The following is a 19,770-nucleotide window of genomic DNA, read 5'->3' on the forward strand; positions in this document are numbered from 1 at the left end:
TTTCTACTTCAAAACTTATATACATCACATGTGCAAATAGTGTGAAACCAGATATTTAAATAAAATTCTGAATCATAAATACTCTTTTTGTTGGGTTTCAAACAACATACAAAATTTCAACGTGGTTAAGCACCCCCTTGTATAGTTCGTTTTTTTAGCATTAGAAAGAACTTGCAAGAAGGTAAGCGATCTTAGCATGTCTTTTAATTGAAAAACGCTTTTCAAAATTCAAAAACTATTACTTATGAAAGCAGACGAATATAAATGATCGTACTAGATTAATAATTGTTACATACATATTTGCCGTAACTTATTTGTAAAATGTGTTTTTCAATTAAAAGACACATCAAGATTGTTTACCTAATTTCTAATGCTAAAAAAAACGAAGTATAGTTGAGATAAATTAAGAAACTTGGTGTATTTTATCAACATAATAAGTGTAACAAAATAAGGGGGTGCCCCTTAGGAAAAAACATGTTTTTTGAACCACCCTAACATATAGTGATACTGGTGTATTTTAAACAAACCAAGCATTTACATTCAGAATTGTGACATTTGATGAAGTGAAACTGCTGATGATGATCAGAATGGAACTCTTCAACGACGCATAGCTCATGTTTGGGGATTTGTCCTCTTCGTTATGTTTGTTAAGCACGTTAGATTTTTAAGTCATATTATCGTGAAGCTCAAGTTCTGATGATGGGATCCACAAGGAATCGAGGGAACTCTACAAATCTTAATGGCATTGTATAGTGACTCTTGTATTTTCATCAGGCAAACAAGGATTTACATTAAGAACAGTGGCATTTGATGAAGTGGTATTGCTATCGACGACTTGTCTTTTTCTAATTGATTGTTAAGCAAGTTACCCCACTGGCAAAGCAAGCAAGATTTTGAATTCGACTTCTACCTGAACCTGGACCCGGAGGCGGACCCGGACTCGAGATCGCGAATTCGGACACGGACCCGTTTTCTATTTGGTTGGTGTAAATGGAGTTGGTGAATTTTTTTTTTTAATTCGGGCGAAAACTGGAAGGTTAGGTATCATAAAATGTTCATGAAGAGAAATTGTAAGAGATGGTATCATTACCAACAACCTGTGGAAAATACTGTTTAGTTACAGCCGTATTCATAAAAAATCCTTAAATGAGGAATGATCAGCTTATTAGCTAATCCGCTGTTTAGGCTTAATAAGCCGTTGATAAGAACCATGATTTATAAACGTTTATTAGGGGCTTCTTAACTAATAAGCAGATTAGACGCGTTATGTTGGCATCTTGGCGCATCATAGACTAAAATATGGCTGAACATTAAATTAAAAAAAAAGTTTGACAGCAGCACTAGCGGCCAATCGTAATATCATAAAGAAGTTGATTTACTATTTTGACTAATTTTCGGAATTATCTCTTATTAAAATAGCTTCTGTGCCACAAAAATAATTAAAGATTGCTGCATGGCCGGAAATTTTATAAAACTTGGTGAGTAACTACGTTTACAGACAAGTATCTTATACAGCAACAAGTAATAATATGAGTTCACTGCAATGTTGATATACCTATATCTTATTGCTTTTAGTTTCAATATTATGTGGAATGGAGTCGAAAGAAGTGGGGTTCTTTCAAACTAACCGAGAAGTGCATAATTAGCGAAGAGAAGAAGTCGAAGCCAGATACCGTACCAGACCCCACTCGCCTCCGCAAGAAGAACCATTGAATAATGGTTCATGAGTTCACACTAATTTATTCTGGTTGCGGCAGAAATTCACAACGGGTCAACAAAACGAAGTCCATTCAGACTCACTAAATCAGGTATGAACAATGTCCTATACTTTCTTGTTTACCTTACATACCTGCAGTGTTTAGAGTTAGACAAAGAAAAGTCTGCAGCGATTTTGATGATAACTCTAGGTACAGTTCAAATTTTGGGCATGACCATCTATTTATAATATATTATAGACATAGGTATGTAACATAAAATGTAGTATCTGAACATGTTAAGATTGACACTTGCATTGACGGCTTTGACATTATTTAAAGGTTATAACACTTATAAATTTGGTAAATTTATCCGTGCTTTGTGGAGCTTGGTGTATTTGTTTAAAATTATGCATAGGTACCTACCTATTATAGGTATTATATTTCTTAACCATACAATGGAACCAAATGATAATTATATGTACAAGTGATGTTTTATTGTAACAAGCCGTTGTGTCGCGAGTTTACTTCTTGTCATCGTGTCATTAGTAATAATTTTGTAATGGTATTTATTTTATGCATGGAACAATGGGATGGTTATTATACTCGATCACCTAGCCAACCTACTTACTACGAGGAAGGATGGTTCACAAATTAGGCAGTATTTAAATACCAGTGTACAGGTGTGTGTATAGATACTGTGTACCTGCTGATTAAAAATAAGATGTTTTCTGCGTACAATTGGTTATAATTAAGTTGGCTAATCTATATCTCATCAGACAGTTTGGACATCTATTCCAGAGAGTTTGCAAGGTCAATGTACAATGATATCATATTATAGTACCTAATAGGTAATGAATAATAAATGAAGTCATATTGATCTCTGTCTATAGCTTAAAATGATACTTAGTTACCATAACTATATTGAATCATGTGACCCTAACTTAAGTACATCCATTATATCATAAGCTAAAAATTAAAGAAAATTGTTGAATACAAAAATACTTTTATTCAAATTATTGCATCTTTTCAGATCCTGAAAGTACCATCATTAGCCACTGTTATTGTTGAATAACTCCAGGCTTTGGAAGAAAAGCTGTGGCCTGTGAACAGCTGTGAATATTGGTCAGAGAAGTGTAACTGACTCCGTACACTGCAAGTCCCAGCAGGAAATCAGCAAGAAACCTAAAAGAAAAAAAACATCAAAATGAAAACCTAGCTTGATTTAGGTTGAAGTAATAAAATTGTTCTAATTTAATTGGTGTTTTATTTTACTAATTAAATATATTTTTTGACTTGTTAAGGTTTGTACAATTTTTATTATTGATGTACAGTCACCTGCAATAATATGTTACACAACAAAGGCCCATAAGAGCATTGCACATTTTTGCAGCCTTCGAAGAGTAACATATTATTGCAGGCGACTGTACCCATATTGAAATACTCAAAATTCCATTTTTCTAATTACAATGCAATAAAATCTTAAATGTATCTAGCAGTCTAATAGGGATATTTCCTGTACTTAAAATAAATTATGTCACACCATACCATGTATAAAATAAAGCACCAGATTATTATTAGAAAATAAATTTTCATATAAATACCATAATAGCAAATCATTTTGAGAGTTCTAAAAAGGAAAGTAGGACCCTATTTTGCACATATTTATGATATTCATGTGTTTGCAATATTGTTCTGATGAAAGTGTACAATTTATATAAAGTAAAGTAGATATTCATAGGTAAGTTCATGCTATGTACCTAGTTCAAAGAAGTTCAAAAATAATATTGGTAATTAATGGTTCTTATGTAGAATAAAATTAAAAGGTATTTTTGAATACCAGACAATGACAAGGATAAGTTTAGTGCTGCCCATCTGATATTAAGCACTGCAGCCTACAGGCAACTAGCGGAGTTACAAATAGCCGACAGTGCATTTTTGGGAGCACTGGAAACCTTAGCGTCAAGAACAGGTAGGTATAGAATCCAACCTGGATGACTATACTGAATAATTAGTTGACATAAATGAAACTTTCATTCTATAAAGTTCAGCTTGCAATATTTTTACCTGGAGGCCAAATTGTTATGCTCAAAGCCAATATTGAGCAAACTGCCTATGCAATGACTGCATATACCCGTGACTTTTTCAGATTTTTCATCACTTTACCAGACTGACAAGAGTGCACACTTCTTTTACCTGTAAATAAGTTGATACTTTTAAGTAGTGCCTACTTACCTGTGATATTTTTTATTAAACACAGTCGGTTAAATATGTCTATAAAACAAGTTAACTTATGGTAAATATTATAATCTCATTAGGTATAATGGTTAGTTATTCAATTGCAAACTATGAACGAGATTGATGTACTCTTACAGGGTCTATAATATTATATAGGTAGGTATAATGTGCGCAAGAAATGCAATTAAATTTAAGTTTGCGAAATGCGAACACCCTGATCTTAAATTAAAAACAACGTTTCTGGCAAGTGGTAATAATGAATAACTAAAGGGTTTACGCACAAATATAAGTAAGTCCTCGCCGTGTCCGACGATGGCGACTCCTCCAAATATTTTTAATTAGGAACATGGAACGCTCTAATATTACTTGCCAAGCCAAACTTGGTTTCGAAAATGCGATTGTATGGCGAGCAATGAAGCTGGCCCGCATAGATTTAAGTGAATCTGGCGGTTTACCTATTTCTCCAAACGCCTAATAGCTGTGAGGGAGGAACTCGCTCCGTTTATGATGCATTTTTCCGACTACGCGATCATAGAATTCTGTTGCCTTCTTCGATATTTTGGTTAAACGAAAATCACCATACACAAAATCACATAAACAACTTATAAAAAGCGGGATATTTAGGTTTCACGCCATTTTCGCACTATATCCAGGTATGTAATACGTAATTGCACATATTAAAGTTGTTTTCCATTCACATTTGGGATTTTAACCAAAACGTACTATTTGCTCTTGCTCTTGTCACTCTTGCCAAAATCAGCTGTTTCGTGACCGCCATCTTGTAAAATAGCAGATAATAAACAGATAAAGAAGGGTCCTCGGCTCCGTAACTTTCCGAGGATTTAATAAAGAGATGATCAACTGTTTAGCGCTAAAAAGTGTTTATGAATCACGTTTTGTGACATCCGGTTATCAGCAACTGATGATCAATGCTCTAACTGTTTATGAATACGGCTGTAACTCTTTATTTAAAAATAGCAAAATCAAATTGCATGATTTCATTCGTTTTCTCCACTGTACACAGAATAAATAATGATATTTAGACTAGACAAAAAAAATCAAAATCGCTCTCCTTCTTGATGCGACTGGCAAATCATATAACTTTTTGGCAACCGAATTTTTTAACCTAATTAGACCCCACTGAATCCGAATTTGCCGGTTGCTCGATCGAAATCTTGACCGGAAGTGAGATATTTGACATTAAAGGTCCGTTTTTTTCGTTTTTCGTAAAGAACTCTTAAACGGTGGTGCATAGCAAAAAATGTTCTATTACATAAGTAATATGCATAAAATTGCCTACAAGAAAGATTCTGTACAATTTTTCGCTAGGATCAATATTAAAAGAGATTTTAACGCGGGAAATTTAATTATAATCACTTCTAAGGTCCCGTTTTTTAGGTTTTCGTAAATAACTCATAAACGGTGGCCAATATCAAAAAATGTTATTAGACGTTAATAATCTACACAAGATTTTGAACAAAAAAGATTCAATATACTTTTTGCAGGGATCAATATTTAAAAAGATAATAAAGAGGGAAAGTTCTAGTATAATGAATTCTAAGTTTGCTTGTTTTTATTAATTCGTTAATAATTTGAAAAGTATGACTCATAGCAAAAAAAATCTTATACATAAATAATAAACGTAAAACTTCCTACAAGAAACATGCAGAACACTTTTCGCTAGGATCAATATTTAAAAAGACAAAGCAGCGGGTAAGTTAATTATAATCAATTTTAAAGTCCCTTTTTAGTTTTTTGTAAATAACTCGTAAACGTTGTCCCATAGCGAAATAAGTGTTTTAGAATAAATTATCTACATAAAATTTTCTCCAAAAAACATCTAGAACACTTTTCTCTAGGATCAATATTTCAAGCGATATTAAAGGAAGAAAGTTAATTACAATCAGTTCACAGGTCACTTTTTTTTAGTTTTTCGTAAATAACTCGTAAACGGTAGCCCGTTGTAAAACAATATTCTACATAAATATTAAACATAAAATTGTCCACAAAAAAGGTTCTGTACACTTTTTCGCTACGATCAATATTTAAAGAGGTATTAAAGGGGGTAAGTTAATTATAATCAATTTCCAGGTCCCTATTTTTAGGTTTACGTCTATATAGGTAAAGAACTATTTTATTTTATTTTATTTTCAAAATTTAGACCCAGTAGTTTCGGAGATAAAGGGGGGGGGGGGTATTTTTTTGTATTTTAATGTTTTATTTTGGGGAAGGGGGCTTTATCTCCGAAACTACTGGGTCTAAAATTTTGAAAAGATACACAGAATAGAATCTATAGATGACAGGAAAACCTATTAGAATTATGCAGTCAAGCGCGAGTCGGACATTACTTATAGTTTTTGAACCGATCCCTACAGGTTTTTTAAAGGCAATTCACTCGCGTTTCACATATATAAAATACACTGTTAAAAATTGGGTAATGTACGGAACCCTTGCAACGCGAGTCCGACTCGCGCTTGGCCGGTTTTTATTCATTTTGAGGTACGGAACCCTTAAAAGAGAAAAGTGTTCCATATGTCTTTCGTAGAAAATTTTATATCGATTATTTATTTACAAGAACATTAAGAACTTATTTTGCTATGAGCCTTATTTTACGAGTCATTTGCGAAATCCTAAAAATAGGGACCTGGAAATTGATTATAATTAACTTACCCCCTTTAATATCTGTTTAAATATTGATCGTAGCGAAAAAGTGTACAGAACCTTTTTTGTGGACAATTTTATGTTTAATATTTATGTAGAATATTGTTTTGCAACGGGCCACCGTTTACGAGTTATTTACGAAAAACTAAAAAAAAGTGACCTGTGAACTGATTGTAATTAACTTTCTTCCTTTAATATCGCTTGAAATATTGATCCTAGAGAAAAGTGTTCTAGATGTTTTTTGGAGGAAATTTTATGTAGATAATTTATTCTTAAAAACCTATTTCGCTATGGGACACCGTTTACGAGTTATTTACAAAAAACTAAAAAGGGACTTTAAAATTGATTATAATTAACTTACCCGCTGCTTTGTCTTTTTAAATATTGATCCTAGCGAAAAGTGTTCTGCATGTTTCTTGTAGGAAATTTTACGTTTATTATTTATGTATAAGATTTTTTTTGCTATGAGTCATACTTTTCAAATTATTAACGAAAAAATAAAAACAAGGAACCTTAGAATTTATTATAATTAACTTTCCCTCTTTATTATCTTTTTAAATATTGATCCCTGCAAAAAGTGTACTGAATCTTTTTTGTTCAAAATTTTGTGTAGATTATTAACGTCTAACAACATTTTTTGATATTGGCCACCGTTTATGAGTTATTTACGAAAACCTAAAAAACCGGACCTTAGAAGTGATTATAATTAAATTTCCCGCGTTAAAATCTCTTTGAATATTGATCCTAGCGAAAATTTGTACTGAATCTTTCTTGTAGGCAATTTTATGTAGAATACTTATGTAATAGAACATTTTTTGCTATGTGCCACCGTTTAAGAGTAATTTACGAAAAACGAAAAAAAGGGACCTTTAATGTCAAATATCTCACTTCCGGTCAAGATTTCGGGCAAATTCGGATTCAGCGGGGTCTGATTAGGTTAAAAAACCCGGTTGCCAAAAAGTAATATGCTTTGCCAGTCGAAATCGATTTTATGAAAAATATGACCAGTCTTATTACTATATATGTTCAGAATATTATTTGAATAAACTTAGGATAGGATACTTAGGATAGGAAATAAAATGTGTGTTTTTATATCTTTAAACCCAATTACTAAGTAGACTGCACATTCATTAAAGTCACATTAAAATTCCATTTTGCGAAATAGAGATTTCAACCTTTAACTTTGCAAAAGTAGATAATTGAAATATTTTAAAAGCAATAAAAATAGATTAGGTTAGATTCGAGCTACAATGACATTAGTTTGGGTTCAAGGCAAGGTTGCAGGGCCTCAACAAGGGAAAAAAGGGGGAGGGACTGTTGGCCTGGCTCAGTGAGCCAGAACTCACCCACTTATCCCTACTACTGCCGTAAGCAGGTAATGAATTCCCAATGTATTAAGTTTAGGTTTAATAAATTATAAATATATTTTATTAGTAACATAATTATATACAAATATGTATAAGCATAAAGCAATAAATAAGCCTACAGCTATTAATAATGTCCGTAATCTGTATAATCCCAAAATACGGATCCCTCGTATGTGGATGCTGCTTACATAATCTCGTCTGTCAAGGTGTTTCGGCAGGAAAGGCCTTGGCAGACTTATAAATTCCTGAAATGAGGGTTCATACCTATCGACTAGAATTGGTTTCATGGTGATATCAGATGGGTTAGTGTACGGTAACCGATGGTCATCTTGCTTATAATCTCGTCTGCCAAGGTGTTTCGGCAGGAAAAACCTTGGCAGACTTATACATTTCTAAAATGGGGGTTCATACCTACCGACTGGAATTGGTTTCATGGTGGTATCAGATGGGTTAGTGTAGGGTAACCGATGCCGACCTTCCTTACATAATCTCGTCTGCCGTGGTGTTACGGCAGGAAAAGCCTTGGCAGACTTATATATTCCTGAAATGAGGGTTCATACCTACCGACTGGAATTGGTTTCATGGCGGTATCAGATGGGTTAGTGTACGGTAACCGATGGTCATCTTGTTTATAATCTCGTCTGCCAAGGTGTTTCGGCAGGAAAAACCTTGGCAGACTTATATATTCCTAAAATGGGGGTTCGTACCTACCGACTGGAATTGGTTTCATGGTGGTATCAGATGGGTTAGTGTGGGGTAACCGATGCCGACCTTGCTTACATAATCTCGTCTGCCAAGGTGTTTCGGCAGGAAAAGCCTTGGCAGACTTATATATTCCTGACATGAGGGTTCATACCTACCGACTGGAATTGGTTTCATGGTGGTATCAGATGGGTTAAATTAGGGGTCCCGTTGGCCACCTTTGAGAGCGTCTGCCAAGCACTTCCGGCAAAAAAAATACTGGCAGACTTCGCTTTTATGTGTCTACATGTAAATTTCTAACTGCTGCCATAACTATTATTTCGGTATCAGATGGGTTAAATCAGCCCCCTTTTTTCGCACCGGAAGTGGCCTTCTTTTTCGTACTTTCGGCAAGTTCCGCCGTGGCAGACTATCGAATTCGGACTTAGCATCACTTTTATGGGAAAACATTGTGCATTTCATCGTGGTATCAAGTCGGTTAGAAAATTTGCGGCCGGCTCTTCTACTATAACGTTTCCAACATCTTTGTGCTACTCTAGCTTATGGAAGCTACAAGCAATCGACATGACTACGATAAGCAAAAGTGTCGCTCGCGATGACACTAAACTCTCATATTTATGTCGCTGCCTACAATTAAAAGGCGTAGGTAACATTACCCACAACCTGCACGAAAGAATTCCGATGAGATTTTTATCAGATACCTTATCTGATCGCGATTACGAATACGTATGTACTTAGTACTCTTATCTGGTAATTTTAATTGCAGAAACAAATTAGCATGAGTTTTATAGGGTAGTAAAAAAATGTATTTTGAGCCGCGGTTTAACTGCCGGCCAATCCAGGAGCTTGATTCCTGCAATATTTTACGTTTAAAAAAATTAACACTTTTGTAAATATTTAAAATGTTAAATCTACAGGTAGTCTGATTTTGTGTCAAATATTTTATTATACTTCTGATTGTATTGTCACATACACTACATAAATAATATTGTTTCAATGTTCTAATATAAAAGGAGCCCTCTAATATATCAGAAGCTGAGTACGTGAGTAGCGTGCAAAGCTAGAATGCGCACAGTTCCCATATGCCCAGTTGCATATAATTCATCGCTACACCCACCGCGGAACATTCAATTAAGGATAGTATCACAGTCGCGAGCGCAGCCGAAACGAATCAGTGTTAAAGAGTCGGTGGCAAATTGGTACGCCCAACCTCTCAGTTACCACTTTCTGATTTACAAGCGTTTCGTAATACACTTTCAGTTTCATGTTTATTAACTAGAACCTATTATTTTTCCATTTAAAAGGTGATGATTTGTGCGTCTATTATGACAGTTATTGCTGCGGTTCAAAAGATTAGTAGTCGTGCTTTAGGTTATAGCTGTAACTATTAATACCATTTATTTAAGAATAGCTTTTTAAATGCCTCTGACTACTGGATTATTTTTGAATATCATATATCTAAATCTATGCAATATAAAAGAAGAGTACTCAAAAATGCGTACCATAACAAAGAGTAACATGCACGTAAAGCAACTAAGTTCAAGGCTTTTATGTGAGTTATGTAATTTTTCCTGCTTGTTAAGTCATAACTAGATAATGGAAGTAAGGGAAGTAATAAACGTTTGTCTACGATACAGTAAAATTATTATACAACCGTACAAGTACGAGTAAATAGATTTCATCGTTACAACTTATGAAGATGATATCCCTATCGATCAGAAAGCCAAGACGAGCGTTTCATATCAACAACTAACATTATTAAAAAGCATGTTACCATTAAAAGCATATTAGCAGCGCTCTGGGAGGCTGACGCGCCAACAAATGGGGAGTTTAATGAAGAAACATGAACCGCGATTGTGGTAGCATTAATAAAATAATTTATTATTTTAATCACTTCTATCACTGCGGTTTGCCTGTGGTGTACGTTGCCAGTATTATTAATTATGCTGTAAATCCAGCTAACACAGTTCCAGCCGCCGATGATTTCAATATTATTAACAAAGAATCAATAAGTTTAAAAGCAACTTTGATTGAAAGTAATTGTAATAGCATTCAACGTGATTTGTTAAAACGTCAAAACAAAGCGAAGAGCAAACGTGAACGGAATGATGCGGAAGTGAGCAATCGGTATCAAAATCAATCTGTGGTAATGATCGTGCGTCAAACAAATGATTATGAAACCGATATAAGCTTCCCGATGTATCGAAACATCGAACACAGACAGTCACGTTTTGACAGACAACACTCATTAGCATTGTTTAGTTTAATTTTAATGAACTTTTTTACGGAGATGCCAAATAAAAGGTTTCACAATCTTTGTTCGATGTATGTTTTATTTTTTCATCAATTGTATAATGTAAGGCGTCTAGCTTTTTTTTACATTAAGGTAGGTAACACATTAATATGAGGTATATACCTACTTCAAATAAATAAATCGATGGGGTTTTGAAATTTGAAACACATATTCTTTAAGGGTTGTCTTTAGCTCTCTAAAAAAATATGTATATCCAATCCCGGCACCCATTGTTCTATGCCAGGTTAGAAACTATTAGTCTTTACTTATGTGCCAAATTCGGATAAGTTACAAACGATTACGTTGTTATTACGATATAACTAAATAAGATGTTGCTTGTCGTGATGACTTGCACAATAAATCTTTTTTATTCGCTTCGCAAAATGACAGCATTTACGGCTTCCGAAGCCATTTAAAGAAATCGTTTGGAATATAATGAACATATCTTTCGGCTTACAATAAAACATTTTGAAAGGTTTCGAACGTATGTCGCGGAAGGTGTTATATTTCAATGTTTATTGCATAACGCTACTTCTTCATTATTACATGACGGATTTTATGGGTGGTCATTCCTGTTTTTTCACGTTTTCTACAAAAAATCCTACGTGAAGAATCCGTGGGAATCCTTCCCTCTAACTTAAGCGAAGCTTCAACAAAGTAAAACAATTTGACGCATGGACAGCCGAACAATAAAGGTTATTGAAATAGCCGAAGGGTCTCGGCACTTTCATTGGCGCTTAGACATTTACGTGACAATCGGCGAGCGGCCACGGCACCTGCATTAGCGAACTGTCCGTGGCACAAATAACCTCCACAATGGGGACTTGTCTTCCACCAGCCTCGGATGTTCTCAGTTACGATGGCCATGTTAATGGGGCAAGGAATTAGCGCCGCTGCAGCGAACCATTATTATCATTTATGTCTTCATTTCACCCGCTTAAACTCTGACGGCCCTTCGATCCCTTCGGTAGTTTATGGGTGCTCGTTTAATGCCAGCTTTCGTTTAATTTACATGCGCGTACGCATCGCATGTCTTACATTGTTTATCTAGCTCGTATGCCGCACTGTCATTTCGGTGTTTTATGATGAAGAGAAATTTAGTTTCCCTATTCATGTCCAAACTTGCGTCCGGACAAGTTTCTTTTGTCGAAGCGAGGAGTATATTCAAAAGTGTTGTGGGCGTGTGCGCCATCATAACCCCGTGGTCGTAAATCTATAGAGTTGAGGAGACGGTGGCGGCGCCGCTCATTCCTAGCATTAAATCTTCATTCGAATCGTTCTTATCGTTTGTAAAAACTTTAGTACCATTTCGACATTTCCGAATTGCAACTTCGATTCCAATGAAAGCCGTTATAAAAGTAACGGCGACAGTATTTCTAGCGCATTACTCATACCTACCCAATTCATTTAGAAGGCATTATTACGATAAATTAATCCGGTGGATGTTCTCACTGCCCCCATAACTCAAGAGGCTCGCACGACGTCGTCATGTTGTCTAATGATACAGTCGACAACAGTAGCATCCCTTATCAAAATTGAATCTTAATCGACGCGGCTATGAATTCATAAAACAATTTTAATTGTTCTCATTTTGCATAAAATGCATTGAGAATAAATTGTTGATAGTGGACAGTGGAATGACGTGGGTGGGGAGACGCGGGCGCAAGCGATGCGCCGCGGCACGCAACAAAATGTCACTTGGCAACTTGTCGAACAATATTTATTCAATAGCACACCGACTTGAAAAGACGGACACTCGAAACTCTTGTGCAGGAAATTGTTAATGACATTCAGTTGTTAGATACACAATGAACGCGAGTGTACAATCGACGAGTATGTTAATATTTCCTCAATGGCCTGCTTGGCTGCGACCGCTAGCTGCGGTGATTAATTAAGTAAAATAAAAACCTTGACAAATTATGACAGTGCCAGCGGCGGCAAAGTAAAAAGTGATGGAACAAGAGGCAGGGAAAAAACTTGATACAGTTAAAGTGTGATTGATGGAGTCGGGCTGTTCGCACACTTACCGCGGACCGGTGTAGTAATTGAATAATGATAATACAATGATTTTGTATTTGAGCGTTGATGAACATTTCTTTTTGGCTGGCATACGGTTGAGATTCATTATGTTTGCGGCAGGCATTCGTCTCGCGAGTAGGTTTCCGTCGAAGCGATGGAGAACCCATTTTATACATAAATTTGCCGCGCTTCGACAGCACGATATGCAAAACAATCGAGATTAGCAGAGAGCTTGTAAAGATCCCGCGAGTGCGGGGCACACAGGAGGCAAATTAGGCGATATTGTTTGAATCCAAATGACCAATAGTGTCACGAGGGGAACTTACTCAACACTATTGGCGAACTGTCAAACATGTAAATTAAATTGTTTTGACAGTTAGAAGTTTTTTTTATTATATTACGATGTCCAATGATTTCGCAAAATAAAAGATACAATTTGAGAGAACATATTTTCTGGCGATTAGTGTTGGTGGCAACTGCAAAAGCAGTAAAGTGGTTAAAAACTATCATTATGTTTTATTCCCATGCGTATAAAGACTCCAATTCTAGTTTTCGTATAAACTGCTTATTAACACATAACCTTGTAAACAAAGTACATTAACTTGTGATTTTTAAGTAAAGCGCCGACCGCAGGCTACATGCGATGTAAATCCGACTTGTTTGGCAATTACACAGCCGTGTTGTCCGTGTCTGTTTGTATACATGCCGCTACATGCTAATAATGAGCAAAGTCTGTGACATTGGTGTTTGATGAATATCACATAATTACCTAGAAATTAGTGGTGTGGTACTCGTACTGAGTAGTTTGACTCATTACAGACTAAAGCCATTAATGCAGGGACTGGATAAAAAAATTCTAACATAACTAACAAGTAATATGTAAGTCAATCGATGGCAGGTTTCCACGAACTTTAAAAAAAAAATATGTAACGGAGAATCGTCAACTTTTTCTATTAATTAAGTTAAGTAGAACACGTATGCACTCTTGCGTGCGTTATCAGAGCTGATTAAAAATAAATTTTCACCACACCAGCTCGGAAAGGCTTACTTTGCTCTACACAACCTGATAGCAAAGTTGCATTTTATTCACATGTGAGGCAAAGTAATCAAATGCAAATTTTGAGTTGTTTTCTTATGTTTGCTGGTAAAATTGACTTTAAATGATGATTTTGGATGATAAATATTATAGAGGGAGCAAGTGATATTGCTATCTCATTCTACCGCATGGCTGCAGCCCTTGGAGTGGCCGGCGCTGGCCCATCGTGTAGTGGAGCCATAAAATTAGATATTGGTGTATTGCAGGCCTAAGTACAGTCCGCGGCAACTCAAAGGCCCCCGCGGTATCGGGCGGCGGTGGCGCCACCGGGAGCTATTAACCTTCCCGTTACTCGGAGAATTTTCGATTACAGCCTATTATACAATTGCTACTTACAACATGTCAAGTACTAAATGTTGCGAAGTGAAGGAGAAAGAAAATCTTACATATTGGGAAAGTTTTTTTGGATATTCGAGTCTTTCATAGCTTATAATATATGCATATAATATATGCAAAGGTTATAATATGATGCTATATGATACTTTTAATCCCAGAATGCATTCCCTAATGATGCATTCCGATGAGGACTGTAATTTAGTAAAAAAGTATAATTGCGCAGGGGGTGTCGTTAAATTTTTATATTTCGAGAATATAGTGATAAAACTGATATAAAGTACATAATAATTGCTTAGATTCAAAATCGAACTCAGGACAGCAGCAGCAAAAAAATCTAAACAAGAATATTCTAAATACTAGCCACGCACACGGCTGTATATATTTAATCTACATTTTTACCAAACCTACATACCTACATTATCTACCCTAGATTTTAGTTATTCAAGTCCAAGTAGCCCACTAGTTATCGGCTCTAGATACCAATAGATAACTTCATTCAAAAGCAAATTCTCGAAAGCAAATAGCTTGTAGATATAAATCTACAGAGGCAATACAGGTGTCACGTCTACCAACGATTTAAGCGTTCAATATTAATTTAACCGAATTTGATCGACTTCATAGTCGCGGCACACACGCATGCTCGGCATTTGCTTAATCTTTCAAACCGCGGGTGTCATTTTAAAATTCCGATAGCGTTAACCACAAATTGATATCTGCACCAAATCGACAATATGATGGTGTAGGAATACCAAGTTGACGCCACGGAGGTAGCCCCGTGCATACCAAGTGGACGTTCAGGTATTTGGGAATAATTGAGGCCCCAATTTTTACACATCTTCATAGACTTCCGTACATAATTTACGATTTCTATATCATGTGGGCTAAGACAAACGTAATTTATTTTTTTTGGGCAAAAGAAGCGGTTTGAGAAATCCCTACAAATATTTCTCTTGCCTCAGTGTTAAGTACTCTTACTTGATCTAACCTTACATAACCTTACCCTTTTGGGATTTCTTCCTCTACAACCGTAGTGGAATATAATATGTACCTTATGCTTTATATAGAGGTATTGTAAAACATTTGTTCCAACTATTTCGTGAAGCTTTGAAAATACCTGGGTTTAACGAACGCATAAAAAAATACTAATGCCCTTTACCTATCCTTTGCCCGTCATAAATTATTATAAAGATGCAAAATACGTATATTTCCGTGCTCTTATAACCCGGCAACCTTCAAATCAAGAGTGAACAGGCACCTTCTGGGCGAGCTCGCTCCATCGTAGGCCACGTCTACGCCTCGGCTAGTCTGTGGCCATGAGTAAACCCATGCATAATAAAAAAAAAAAAAAAAAAAACGTAAAAACTGGTCGGAAGTTAAAATTTCTATTTAAATACATATTTATAAACTTGTAACATTGACCTACAGAATAATGAATACGAAATGGGCATGAAGATGTTATGGTCCTAAAGCAAATAACTTAAATCTATTGTATAAGCTTAATGGTTGTTACCAAGCCCACGGTAGCGGACACATATACCTACAGCACAGCGTCGCCTAACGTTATAAAGGAGCAATCACATAAAATATCCAAATAGATCCGAACGACTGACAATATTGATATCAAATATGCCAATTTACATGTAATTTTACGATATTTAGACGCGATTTTTATGGTCTGTTGTTTTTTGTCTGCCACCAATTTTCTATTATCTATGGCTCCATATTACCATTTTAAGCGTCATTGAATTGAATACCTACCTACGTCAGGCATTCTTCGTGGTAGGTACGGTACACATATATGGTCAAGTAAAAAATTAAGCACCTCTTCATGATGTTTGTCAAAAGAGTCAGTTGGAGTGCTTATGTTGCTACTAGTGTCTAGACAGGTCCTTGCGATACTAAACACTTGATGATTTAATCATTTTACTTTGCGGTAGTAGATACTTATGTAGCTTCCTCAATGGTTTCTACGTTCAGAGCCGCGCCCTTTTTGTCGATGTTTATAATTGAAACCGTTACATTTTAGCATTGTATTGCTAATATTGTATTGGTAAGTAAAGTCAAATTAAGTCCTTTTTGTATGCAGCTATATAAAAAATACATATGTAGGAATACTAAACACAGACGGGTATCGAACGAGAAGTTTTATTAATTTGTTAATATTTCACAGTCAAGGATATCATACCGTTGACAAGTTGAAATAAAACAATAAAAAAACCTAATGAAAATTCCATAAAACCTGCTTGTTGCCTACTAGTCTTAAAATTTACATAATAATACAATAAATTATCGTTTCGACAAATAGTTATTAGCTATGTGAAAAGATACGAATCTGTTGAATTTGCAATAATATGTCAAAAGTAATTAATTGTGTTCTACACCTTATAAGAAAAACAAAGTTCGATTTTGGTCGATAGAGATATTTCGAATGGAATATTTGGAAAACGCTGTTGAAATTGTCGTGATTTATGAAGGTTGATATGGAACTTTGGAAACTAAACTTGCAATTTTCACACGATTTTGTGTGAATGGTCTCGAAATGGAATTAAAGCTTTATTATTAACTAGCTGTGGCCGCGGCTCCGCCCGCGTGGAATTCGGTTTGTGTCAGTAAGCTGCTAAATATATAAAAAATAGTAAATTACATTACGCTGTATTTTGTTATTGAAAAAATTAAAACATTTATAATTTCCTGCATGATAATTTCTTAAAATAATTCTATCTTATTGTTTCATACTTTTTAGAGCGCGATTTGTAGTAGTCCGACTACGCCCAACTCTTTTAGTATGAGAAAGTCGAAGTCGCCTAGCTTTGGACCGCGTGCAGTGCGCCACATACGTCGGGCAATTCCCGACTCTTTTAGTATGAGGGCGCCGAAGGAGCCCGGCTTTGGAACGCATTCAGCGCGCCACGTGCGTTGGGCTACTCCTGACGCTTTGAGTATGAGGGAGGCGCCCGGCTTTGGAACGCGTACAGCGTATTACGTACGTCGGTCTACCCCCGACACTTTTAGTATGAGGGCGCCTAAGGCGCCCGGCTTTGGAACGCGCACAGAGTGCCACGTGCGTCGGACGTAGCCCGACGTTTTGAGTATGAGGGTGCCTTCGGCGCCCAACTTTGGCAAGCGTACAGCGTGTCACGTACGTCGGTCTACGCCCGACTCATTTGGTATGAGGGCGCCGAAGACGCCCAGCTTTGAAACGCGTACGTTACGCCCGACGCTCTGAGTATGAGGGCGCCGGAGGCGCCCGGCTGTGGAATGCGTACAGCGTGTCACGTACGTCGGTCTACGCCTGACTTTTAGTATGAGGGCGCCACGTACGTTGGGCTACTCCCGACGCTTTGAGTATAAGGGCGCCGAAGGCGCCCGGCTTTGGAACACGCACAGTGTGTCACGTACGTCGGTCTACGCCCGACTCTTTGAGTATGAGGGCGCCGAAGGCGCCCGGCTTTGGTAACCGTACAGCGTGTCACGTACGTCTCTTTTAGTATGAGAAAGTCGAAGTCGCCTGGCTTTGGACCGAGTGCAGCGCGCCACGTTGTTGGGCTACGCCAGACTCTTTTAGTATAAGGGCGCCGAAGGCGCCCGGCTTTGGAACGCGTACAGCGCGACACGTTACGTCGGGTTAAGTCCGAAGCAGTGCCGGATTAAGATATTTTGATGCCCTAAGCATTTCTAGACCATGGTGCCCCCTCTCCCTAGGGTCATTAAGATTACATTATTTTTTTTGGTACATTGAGTGAAGTTCATTGCCGCATTACAGCTGAGAATGGAAATCAGTCACATCATTTTATCTCGAAAATTGACAGTGCCGCAGCAGTAATGTTGCAACAGAGTACCTAATGCTGCTGCAGTCGCCACCCGAATGTCACCTTTATCATATCTTAGGTTGGAATGTAATTGAAAACGCGAGCGAAGCGAGCGCGAAAATTTTTCGATATAAAAACGCAATTTGTTAGACAGTTGTACATTTTTACTTTTAGTATGGAAATTAGTCACATCATTTTATCACGAAATTTGACAGTGCTGCAGCAGTAACGTTGTAACAGAGTAATGCTGCTGCAGTCGTCACCCGAATGTCACCTTTATCTTATCTTAGAAAGTGATTGACACGCGAGCGAAGCGAGCGCGAAAATTTTTCGATATAAAAACGCAATATAATAGACAGTACTACATTTTTACTTTTAGTATGGAAATCAGTCACATCATTTTATGACGAAAATTGACAGTAACGTTGCAACAGAGTAATGCTGCTGCAGTCGCCACCCGAATGTCACCTTTATCATACCTTAGAAAGTTATTAAAAACGCGAGCGAAGCGAGCGCGAAAATTTTTCGATATAAAAAATGCAATTTTACTTTTAGTCCCAACCAGGCGCGAATCCAGGATTTTATACAAAGAAGGGATGGGACAGTTTTCTATCAGCCTAGCTTCGCATAGGGCTCGATATTTAAGGGTTTCAGCGAGGTTGTTTTCATGCATAAAAGATGCAAGAAAGCAGAGCTTGGAATTGACCAACTGAATTGAATTGGCGAAGGGTGAGCAAGGCAGTAGGCCCAGCTGCGAAAGAGGAAAGCTTGGATTTGGATCCACGCCCAAGTGTATTTAAGGCAGAAGATCAACTTTGCCGTAAGGCAGAACCGCAAAAGAGTGGGTTGAAATCGAATCTATGCATGTAATCACGACTCTTCTACTGCTACCGATTGTTTCCCAAAGAATTACGCGCCATTATTTTTGCAAATTAGCTTTTGGGCAGCTAAAAAAAATCGTGTGGTAAAAACGATGTGTCTGTCCCTAATTTTAAAATTTCTTCTATTTTTTTAACCTGGCATTTTGGTGCCCCCCCCTGAACGTGGAGCTAAGCACGTGCTTGTTTTGCTTATTGGTTACTCCGGCACTGGTCCGAAGGTTTGACTATGAGGGCGCCTTCGGCGCCCGGCTTTGGTAAGCGTACAGCGTGGCACGTACGTCGGGCTAAGGTTAAGGCATTCAGAAGTTAAGGTGTAATAAAGAAACTCAGATAAATAAATATATACCTACGTACAAACACGAACGCTGAAAACACAATACACTCTCTCTCTTTTTTTTGGGTAGTCGTGAAAAAGATGTCACTGTGCAATGAGGGGTAATTTACTGTCGTTTAATTTTGTCAGCCGTTTTCACGTGATGCGCGTTCAAATAAACAGACAAACAGATAAACAGATAAACAGATAAACAGACAAACAGACAAAAATTCTAAAAACTGTTGGAACGTGTTCTGTTATCGATTCTAAGTATCCCCAGCCAACTTTTTTTCAAATATATTCCAAGTACAGACTTTCGATCCTCTACAGCTTTATTATATGTATAGAAGATGTATAGATT

General features: G+C 36.8%; 1 protein-coding gene and 2 long non-coding RNA genes across 3 annotated transcripts in view; 2 read left to right on the plus strand and 1 right to left on the minus strand.

Annotated features, from left to right (window-relative positions):
* The window catches only part of LOC134668127 (uncharacterized), a 127,327-nt gene that overhangs the window by 48,188 nt on the left and 59,369 nt on the right, over positions 1-19,770 (plus strand). The window lies entirely within an intron of this gene.
* On the plus strand, positions 1,130-2,997 carry LOC134668216 (uncharacterized). Its single transcript, XR_010098737.1, has 3 exons — positions 1,130-1,478; positions 1,576-1,808; positions 2,728-2,997. It is a non-coding gene; the product is annotated as an uncharacterized LOC134668216 (long non-coding RNA).
* On the minus strand, positions 2,681-4,871 carry LOC134668217 (uncharacterized). The gene is made up of 3 exons (XR_010098738.1): positions 4,388-4,871; positions 3,762-3,890; positions 2,681-2,879 (listed from the first exon to the last, which is right to left on the minus strand). It is a non-coding gene; the product is annotated as an uncharacterized LOC134668217 (long non-coding RNA).

The sequence above is a fragment of the Cydia fagiglandana genome, chromosome 10 (assembly GCF_963556715.1).
Source record: "Cydia fagiglandana chromosome 10, ilCydFagi1.1, whole genome shotgun sequence".
NCBI lineage: Eukaryota > Metazoa > Arthropoda > Insecta > Lepidoptera > Tortricidae > Cydia > Cydia fagiglandana.